Source organism: Triticum dicoccoides, chromosome 1A, assembly GCF_002162155.2.
Source record: "Triticum dicoccoides isolate Atlit2015 ecotype Zavitan chromosome 1A, WEW_v2.0, whole genome shotgun sequence".
Classification (NCBI taxonomy): Eukaryota; Viridiplantae; Streptophyta; class Magnoliopsida; order Poales; family Poaceae; genus Triticum; species Triticum dicoccoides.
Genome location: NC_041380.1, coordinates 600311152 through 600320854, shown reverse-complemented (window position 1 = coordinate 600320854; position 9703 = coordinate 600311152).

Sequence of the window (9703 nt, the reverse complement as noted above, 5' to 3'; positions counted from 1 at the left end):
CGAGTATGACAGCTTGCGCTTCTACTATGGCTCGCCGACAGTTGGGACCCGCACACCATGGGCCCAGTGGTCAATGTCTCGGGTGAGGCTGGGTCGATTCCCATCCCATCCCAGGCCACCCACACTCCCCGGGCTAGAGAAGGCTGCAGCGTGTGAGCTAGTAGGTGGTGGCTACACCCGGTGTACAGACGCAGCGTGCGGCGGAGCGCTCGATGCGCGCCAGGTGCACCGTGCACCGTGTCCATTCAAAGTGCATCGCAAGTGATGTTACTCTGTGCATTTGGGGGCCACAGCTTCCGGGCGGATCTTTTCAACTCTTGTTCCGGGTGATTTGCAGGAACGGGGGTTCATTGCTACAAAAACAAAAGAAATTACAGCTCCACGACTGTATTTGTGCAAAGTAAGAGCAACTCCAACGCGCTCATCCATTCTATTTGAATTAAAACGGACATAAAAGTGGGCCAACATGCTGACCCAAAAAGAATGCCCGTCCGCTTTTCATCCGTTGAGTGACTTATTCCTGGCCCAAATTTGGACCTCATTTGCACTAGCGTAGACATGAGGCGGACGCGCGAGACGCCCGCCTACTCCTCCCCCTGGCCCGCTAGTGGGTGGCACATAGGCCACACTCTTCATCCCTTCGACAGCTAGCCCCCGACTGCCCCTCAGCCCGTCGTCATCACCTCCCAGTTTCGGTGCCCTCGCCAGCAGCCCGCACCCACATACCTCCCCCGCAGCAAGCTACCTTCCCACGTCACAGCCACCACCGCCTCACCGCCGGGGCAGCGCAGCTTCACCCACACGTCGGCGCGAGCACCACCTCGGCCCCCGTGCCCCCGGCCAGCTCCTTCGAGAACGGCGGCACGCTCGTCTGACGCCGCCAGGATAGCTACCTAGTCTAGGGGAGGCGCGCGTATCTTCGCCGGCCTGCTTCTTCGATGAGGCCCGCAAGCTGCTCGACAGTTTGCCAGCAAGGTACAAATGGACTCCGCCGACGAGTTTTTTTCACAATTTCTTTGCAACTCGGATGATTCTTCATTGACAATGAGGAGATGGTGGCTGCTGTGTTGGTCGTCCATGACCACCTTAGTAGGCAGCGGCCGTTGTTCCGGGGCTCGATCCAAGGGCACACTCCGGCGTCGAATTGCAACCGAGAGAGCGGTCATTTCCTTCTTTGGAAGGACTACTTCGAGACACCCAACCTGCTCTTCAAACACCGTCGATTTCGACGCCGTTTTCATATGGCTAAGCATGTTTTCAATCGTATCCGCGAGGGAGTTGTCGGGTACGATAAGTATTTCGAGTGCAAGGAGGATGCCCTTGGAAAGATTGACTTCTCCTCTTATCAGAAATGCATTGCAGCTATCCGGATGCTTGCATACGGAGTTCCCGGTGATCTAGTACGTCTGTATGAGCGAGTTGTTGGGGAACGTAGCAGAAATTCAAAATTTTCTACGCATCACCAAGATCAATCTATGGAGTAAGCTAGCAATGAGGGGAAGAAGAGTGCATCTACATACCCTTGTAGATCGCTAAGCGGAAGCGTTCAAGTGAACGGGGTTGATGGAGTCGTACTCGCCGTGATCCAAATCACCGATGATCCTAGTACCGAACAGACGGCACCTCCGCGTTCAACACACGTACAGCCCAGTGACGTCTCCCACGCCTTGATCCAGCAAGGGGAGAAGGAGAGGTTGGGGAAGACTCCGTTCAGCAGCAGCATGACGGTGTGGTGGTGGTGGAGGAGCGTGGTACTCCAGCAGGGCTTCGCCAAGCACCGCAAGAGACGAGGAGGGAGAGGGGTAGGGCTGCGCCAAGAAGGAGATATTCTCGTGTGTATGGCAGCCCAAAAACCCCACTATATGTAGGGGAAAGGGAGGGGCTGCGCCCCCACCTAGGTTTCCACCCCTAGGGGTGGCGGCCAGCCCTAGATCCCATCTAGGGGGCGGCCAAGGGGGGAGAGAGGGGGGCGCACCACTAGGTGGGCCTTAGGCCCATCTGAGCCTAGGGTTTCCCCTTTTTCCCTTCTCTCTTGGCCTTGGGCCCTGGTGGGGGGCGCACCAGTCCACCTGGGGCTGGTCCCCTCTCACACTTGGCCCACGCAGCCCTCTGGGGCAGGTAGCCCCACCTGGTGGACCCCCGGGACCCTCCCGGTGGTCCCGGTACGTTACCGATAGCACCCAAAACTTTTTCGGTGACCAAAACAGGACTTCCCATATATAAATCTTTACCTCCGGACCATTCCGGAACTCCTCGTGACGTCGGGGATCTCATCCGGGACTCCGAACAACATTTGGTAACCACGTACATACTTTCCCTATAACCCTAGCATCATCGAACCTTAAGTGTGTAGACCCTACGGGTTCGGTAACCATGCAGACATGACCGAGACACCTCTCCGACCAATAACCAACAGCGGGATCTGGATACCCATGTTGGCTCCCACATGTTCCACAATGATCTCATCGGATGAACCACGATGTCGAGGATTCAATCAATCCCGTATTCAATTCCCTTTGTCTAGCGGTATTGTACTTGCCCGAGATTCGATCGTCGGTATCTCGATACCTTGTTCAATCTCGTTACCAGCAAGTCTCTTTACTCGTTCCGTAACACATCATCCCGTGATCAACTCCTTGGTCATATTGCGCATATGATGATGTCCTACCGAGTGGGCCCAGAGATACCTCTCCGTCACACGGAGTGACAAATCCCAGTCTTGATTCGTGCCAACCCAACAGACACTTTCGGAGATACCCGTAGTGTACCTTTATAGCCACCCAGTTACGTTGTGACGTTTGGCACACCCAAAGCATTCCTATGGTATCCGGGAGTTGCACAATCTCATGGTCTAAGGAAATGATACTTGACATTAGAAAAGTTTTAGCAAACGAACTACACGATCTTTGTGCTAGGCTTAGGATTGGGTCTTGTCCATCACATCATTCTCCTAATGATGTGATCCCGTTATCAACGACATCCAATGTCCATGGTCAGGAAATCGTAACCATCTATTGATCAACGAGCTAGTCAACTAGAGGCTTACTAGGGACATGGTGTTGTCTATGTATCCACACATGTATCTGAGTTTCCTATCAATACAATTCTAGCATGGATAATAAACAATTATCATGAACAAGGAAATATAATAATAACTAATTTATTATTGCCTCTAGGGCATATTTCCAACACGAGTTTGCGTGCCTAGACTCCATGTACAAGTTCTGCAAGGTTGTGATTGCAGTGTTTGGCCATGAGTATTTGAGAGAGTCAAATGCTGAAGATACAGCCCGCTTGTTGGTGATGAATGCTAGCAGGGGATTCCCGGGGATGCTTGGTAGCATAGACTGTATGCACTGGGAGTGGAAGAACTGCTCTTCTACTTGGCAGGGGTAGTATAGAGGGCATGTCAAGGATTGCACTGTCGTACTTGAGGCCGTGACCTCACAAGATCTCTGGATCTGGCACTCTTTCTTCCGCATGGCCGGATCACACAATGATATCAACGTGCTTCAACGCTCTCCGGTGTTTGCAAGGTTTGCTGAAGGCAATTGCCCGCCGGTGAATGTTAACATCAACGATCACAACAATAAAGGATACTACCTAGCTGACGGTATCTATCCTCAGTGGACTACTATTGTCAAGACAATCTCTAATCCTGTAGGAGAGAAGAGGAGGAGATTTGCACAAGAGCAAGAGAGTGCTAAGAAGGATGTGGAGCGTGCCTTTGGTGTTCTGCAATCTCGATGGGGCACCGTTCGGTATCCTGCTAGAATTAGGAGCACCAAGAAGTTGTGGGAGGTGATGACTTCTTGTGTGATTGCACAATATGATCGTAGAGGATGAGCGTCTGGAACGTATCTACGATCAAGGGTTTCAGTTTCAGGGTGACAATGTTGTGCTTGAGCATGGAGGAGCGACAAAGTTTGCACAATTCATCCAATTTCATCATCAAATGCGTGATTGGAAAACTCACATTCAACTGCAAGATGATTTGGTTGAGCATATATTGGGCGCACATTGGCAACCAATAGATGTATCCTTTTTTAAAATATATTTGAGACAATTTTATTTTTATTTGATTTGTAAACTATGATATGTTTATTTGGCTTGTGAACTATGATATATTTGTTTGCTTGTGAAACTATGTAAAATGTTTGTATTTTGTTTGAATTATGTTTGAAAACCCATGGCAAGCCGGTCCCGAGGGAGAAAATGGGTCTGCGTGTTGGGTGCACTGCCGACCCAAACACGAAAGAGGGCGGACGAGCAGCGGCTGGCCGACCCAAACAAACAAAGCGCGTCCTTTTGGGTCGGCGCGTTAGAGTTGCTCTAATTTCCCCCTTGAAACAAGCAGCAATTGTTGTCTCATATAGAGTTTTTTCTCTAATTCTATTACAGGGATGCTTACCAAAAAAATTGTGGGCGGGGCCAAGATTGCTTAGTAATGATGTGCCAACAAAATAATTAGCGGCAAGGTGCCTCCGATGACACTAATATGACGCCATCAATATATGTTACTAGTAGAATGCCCGTGCATTGCCACAGGCCTTTTAATTTGTTTTCTCGATTACACCTATAAATACATTGCATATATGTTTCTCGCTCCACCTCTCTCTCTCTCTCCCTCCCCCTCTCCCCTCCCCCTCCCCTCTCTCTCACACACACACGCGCTCTCCTCTTCCTCGCTCAGTGTTGACATTCACCGGCTACAGTATGTCCCAAAAGCTAAAACATTAAAGGGAAACAATGTAATAGTATGAATAAAACAATGGATTAAATAACATATATAAAGTTAATGGAACTTCTGAGTAAGAACAATGATCTCCGCACATAAGATTAGTACAAAACTCGATGGCTTCCATCACCAAACTTCTTTGGGAAGTAGGTGATGACGAAAGTAAACCGAGACATGGCCTGCATTCTCCATTTCAAGATGGTTAGCATAAGAAGATCCATGCGCACAATAGTACTTGACTCAAACACAAACTTCATATCATGGACTTACAACATCCACATTTTAACATTTCATCAAATCAGTAAAAAAATGATAGCAAAATGTTGTAGTTTCTCCTTTAAGACCGCTCCATTCATCCCCATCTCCTTGTTGTTCTCAACTTCCACAGCAGCCACGAGGGCCTCAGCCCACTTGATCTGCTCTTTAATGCCCCCACCTTCTAAGTGCTCCACCTCTCAAGAGCATTTGTACTGGTGTAAAACAACTATTAGCTCTTCCATCTTGTTCCAGTGAATCCAAAAATAGTAGTTCATACCCAAAAGAAATAAAAAAGCATGTCATAATTAGTAAACAATTATAGCGGAAAATAATAAATAACAATCCGATCTTGAAAACAGAACCTCCACCTGCACAAGTAAATTTTGCAACTACAGACCTCTCCCACTCCTCATATTTGTTTACAAAATAATGCAGAATATACACTACCAATCCAAAAAATTGAGTCCAAAAGAACTGGATCCTCCTACATCATTGGCTAAGTTGCCTGCATGCTGTCGAGATACTGGCTTCCTCATTTTCATATTTAAGCAGATATCTTGCAGAAGAGATACTTTGGTAGGGCCAAAATTAGTAGCATCAACCGGACAACAGAACCTTCTATCCATTGATCCTACAGTAGTACATATTCTTAACAATTACGGTTCAGTAAGAACAGTAGGTGTCAACGAAGAATTAACAATAAGTATATCTTGTATTCTTTAAAGATGGTTCCTAAAGAATATTAAAATACTAAGATATTGCTATTACGTACCTGATGGTCTGCACAGACCTTCAGATTGTTGGAAAATGGTTACCTACAAAAATGGTATACTCGTAATACTCAAGTTCTCACAAAGTTCCTCAGGCACACTACCAAATAAATGCAAACCTGGGAAATGTTGACATTTTAAAATGCTGCAATCAACAAGAATTTGTGCATCATGCTGTATAGTTTAGCTCCACCAAAATCTAAACACTCTCAGATTACTCAAGGACGTAACTTATTAGCATTCTATGAATATCCAATATCACCAACCATCCATGATTTATTATGATTAACACATTTACTAGATGATGTGGCCAATGTGTCATCTAATATTGAATATTAATGTTCTCCGTAATTACTAAAAGAAAGCAAGGAAACTTTCTGCATATAGATAACTGAATCTGCGTATTATTATAATATATACTCACAAAACACAAAGCTGCATTGAAGTCGGGTAGGGGTGCATGGGCACCAGCCACAACATTTCCGTTGTCGCTGGCCTTGCTCGCCGCTGCTTGAGCCCGATGAGCAAGGCCATCTTTCTGAATCAACGAAGATTGCACCACAAAGAGAATAGAAAATCATTGTATGGCAACAACAAATAGATTGAACGATCGAGCGATTCAAGAAAATGTACTACTATTTATGTAAAATAATAAAGTGAGATGCTGACTTGTTTGATTACTTGTCAAAATCATCTACATAGTAAATGTATTACTATTTCTGTAAGAAGTCTTCCTTTATTAGTTCACCTATTTGCTGCAAAAAACAAAGCTTATATATTTGATGTCTAAATCAACTAAGGAACAGGATAAGCTTCAGTGCAACCCACAAATAACTTAGCACCACATGTGGACACAACCCCCCTCCCACGCGTCGCCCCTCCCGCCAGTGTAACCCTCCCTCCTCACCGCCACAGGAGAGGTGCAGCCGGGATTGTGGCGCCGAAACTTGTGCTTTTTCTCCGCCATGTTCTGGCCGTGGGTTGTGTGGCATTCGTCATGCTCTTGGAGAGCCTCGGCACATTTGATGTGTCCTGATCCGATCTAAGTGACCACCCATCCATGTTCTTGGGGAACTTTTTGATCTTCCGACGGTGTGGTGCCTTGCGATCCAGGCAAGGAGGTTGTGGCCTCCTTCAGAGACTTACTTGGATGGATGTGTCGTGCCAAGGGCCTTAGTGTTTGGTGATGGCATGCCTTGACAGTGCATCTTCATTCCCTCTCTAGAGCCGTCATGCTTCCATGTTCCTTGTTCAATCGTGGTCGAGGACCTCGATGCCTTCAGTTATGTGTTTATATGTATATCCTTCCTACATGAAGTGTTGAGCTTAGTAATCTGCTTTCGAGCGCATCTGTATCTTTCTGTTTTCTGTTGTTCTTGTGTACTTGAAATTCAAAGGACCATATTTTCTATTGATGCAACTACCATGTTCATTTGTTTGTTTCATAAAATCAGGATACTGTAACTGTAGAAAGGAGGTGACAGGACATTAAAGGAAGCCCCTGTTCAGCGAGACTTTAGAATGTATCAACAACAGAAGGTACCATTAGCATTTCTTATAGCAAGCAACTTTATGTTATAATATATATGATTATATTATAATATGCAAATTTCATGGGCAAGATGACTAAATTAAGTTCATAATCGCAATATTCATGCTCTACAAACTTAAATATGCCACCCTACCTTGCAATCTCATGTAGAAAACAACTCAACTTGACAATTCAAATTTGAAACATAACCAAAAGACAGCAGACACCATAACTATGTACCTTATTTATCAAGATATGAATTCTGGTGCATGGTATGCCATCAGTGAGGAATTTGGAAGGAAAATTAGCATGCAATGAAACCCGTGTCAAAGATCAATTAGCTAGAGCCAAGACCCACCGAATCTACAGAAAATAAAATGATAAGCCGAGACACAATGATTAGAAATGAAGCAAAAAATGATAATATCACATCTTGTTTAACAAAGCAATATCAATTGGTGTCTAGTGTCTAAAACCTACAACAAGAGAGAAGTGGTGGGATGCTTCTATTGACAGGAATTGTATTGTTACAGCACATCCATTAAGCTCTTCTCCTTGGTAGTAATTTTTTCTTTAGATAAGGAAGAATATTGATGAACCAAAGATAAATAAAAATCCGCGAGAGCTCCAAAAAAAGATAGCCTCTGCCGTAGAACACAATTTCGCTCGCCGTACCCGAGAAAAGGAGAAAAGTGATGCTCAATTTCTCAAGCACTACAACCAGCCAGTCATCTACTCCCTTCGTTCCACAATAGATGACCCAACTTTATACTAACTTTAGTACAAAGTTGGGTCATCTATTTTGGAACGGAGGGAGTATGATGCATGCAAGTAACTCGCATTAGATAAGTTCGGACAAGAGAGTAACTTGCATGCTGATACTAGATTTGTTCTGGCGGTAGTGACCAAAATGGTTACGAATAAAGATGAGCTAGCATTTCTTTATTCTTTTATTATATGAACTTGAATTGGTTGTGACCCCTTGTTAGTTGGGCTTTTTTCTTTTTTTTGCCGGTGCTTGTTAGTCGGTTTGTTGTTGACAGAACAAGTCTAAACTCCATAGCACGATGCGATGCTAGAAGTCATGGTGTGCCATCTACAGTAGTAGTTACGAGAGTAGATATTTTGTGTAGAATACGGTGTCATGGCCATGGGGGTCATACGAAAAGTTTGAGATAGTCTACAGGGCATATTTCTGATTCCATTTTGGCGCCGCACCCTCTTGTTTCTATGCCAGGGCCAATTAAAAGTGTTTTGCACATCCATGTCATATTCTTCTCTTTAATCATTCTTTCAAGATTTGATCCAACATGGCTCAACTCTTTAGCCCAAGCATGACAACCTCTGAGATCCTCCAGTGAACTCCATCTTGATCATAGTTGATTCAATCTTAATGCATAACTAGAATATTGATGAACCAAAGAGGAGGCAGAATATTGATGAACCAAAGAACGAAAAATTCTGCGAGGGCTCCAAAAAGGGATAGCCTCTGCCACAGAAAACAATTTCGCTCCTTGTACCTGAGAAAAGGAGAAAATTGATGCACTACAACCAGCCAGCCATCTATGATAAAAGTATCTAGCTTTGCATCACCGAACTTGAATCAAGTCGCGGCCATAGAAAACACAAGTTCCTCCTTAGATGTGTATGTTTCAAAAGGCGTCTTGATTGTAGAAGACATAGTGCATCTTGATTGTGCTAACAAAATTTGTCTAGTTTGCTCCTGTCTGCTCCCTTCTCACGTTGCCTAACACCCCTCCTACAATCTTCAATCCTTGCTAGGCAAGCCAGAAAAAATCCAACAATAGTACCTCTATTTGTGCCAAAGCTCATCGAATCTTGTGAGCGAACTTCTTTTTCTCCGAGAGCACACAAATCGTGTGCCTTGGATTTATGGAAGACAGGGGGTAAAATAAAAGAAATTTAGGCAAGTTCCCACCACGCCCCGATGAGAAGCAAACACCACTCCAACTCGGAACACACACAATACAACTCCAAGGCACCAGGTCATGTCCTACACCTACCAACAAAGCCGCTTCTCGACAAACGGCGATCACCTTCAAAGAGGAACAACTCCAAACAACTATCCTTGCTGACACACCAACCCTCCTCTAGTGCCTAAAAAGAGTTGGACTCACCTGCGGCGGTGTAGATAGTGCTCCTGATGAACAATCCAGAACATCGGAGAGCACCAAAGGAATGCTAAAGCCGTGTCTCGACAAACAATGCTCCCAAAAGAGGAACGATCGACAAACAACGATCACCTCCAAAGAGCAACAACTCCAAACGACTGTCCTTGTCGACGCAACAACCATCCTCGAGGGCCTAAAAGGAGTTGGCAGGTGGATGTCGTGACCCAGACAGCCCCGAGAAAGTCATCGTCTTGGACTCACCTGCGACGGTGTA